Raw genomic sequence first — 1,271 nt, 5'->3', positions numbered from 1 at the left:
AACATAAATTTTTTGAGAACAATTTCATTATGAATAAAAGCTTTAGTATACTTCATCAGTATGAATAAAACATAATTTCAAAGAAAAAGGCAATTTTTCTATTTGTATTATTTAGGAAAACTTCTACGCCTATCTATTGTATAAAATTGTATCGAAATTAGAGAATGAGTCAATATAATTCAATAAAATCCGTTTACTTAATTTATTCTTAAACGTGTTTTTATTCTTAAACTGAAATGTATTTAATAAATAAATTCATTTCTCAAAGTGAATACGTGTATACCACACATATATACATATATATACACGTATCAATTTAAAAATAAGAGATTTCATTCTTTTATTTGTTGGTTTGCTCGTCACGCAGCAAACAAGCTGTTTAATACCGTAAACTACAAATTTGATCAATATGTAGTAAAACGTGTCGGGCTTTTGTATATTGCGTTTCACTAGCTGGACCGTGAAATGCTGTGTCGCGTTGTAATTACTTTTCCATTATTCTGAATTTAGTATAAAGTCAAGCACTCTAATGTATTTTTTGATTCTCATTCTTTTTCCAACTTGTATTAATTCTATTTCCACGTGTGTTTATATCAAATAATTTAATAATTTTGATATTTCTAACTATTTCTAACCTCCAAACTGTAAACACATATACTATCATAAAATATGAATAAATTCTTCTTTAAAGAAGCAATTTTGGAAAAATCATTGTCATTTCAAATTAGTATCAAAATAATATAGCATTTTAAAGCTTTCCAAATTACATAATGGCCATGCGAATTCTAGTTTCCCGTCCATGATGTAACTGTGGCGCCTCTACCGGATTAAAAAGAAGACTGACAAGCATGAACTTTAATATATATATTTCAGAATATAAAGAATATGCAAAAATTCGCAAATGATTATTTTGATCCTCAAGTTCAGTAAATATAAAATTTTATTTAAAGAGAAATAATATATTGAAAATAATTAAGCAGCAATGAATTGATGACAGCATATCCAAAATAGTCAACTGATGCTTTTACACAATATTTAAATTAGAAAAAATTAACTAGTGATGCAATGATAATAATAATACATCACAAATAATACAATATATCGAATGATATGTCAAAACCAATGAAATAATAATGTTTTGATAAAAATATATTAAAAATAACTAACTAATAAGTCCCCGAAAAACTTAATATAAACAAATAATCAATTAATGCATGAATTGTAGCAATATCATATTGGAAATCAATTAAAAATGATATACTGAAAATAAT

Source organism: Eufriesea mexicana, unplaced genomic scaffold (genome assembly GCF_001483705.2).
Source record: "Eufriesea mexicana isolate 0111107269 unplaced genomic scaffold, ASM148370v2 scaffold2467, whole genome shotgun sequence".
NCBI classification, from domain to species: Eukaryota; Metazoa; Arthropoda; class Insecta; order Hymenoptera; family Apidae; genus Eufriesea; species Eufriesea mexicana.
This window is presented reverse-complemented; position numbering follows the sequence as displayed.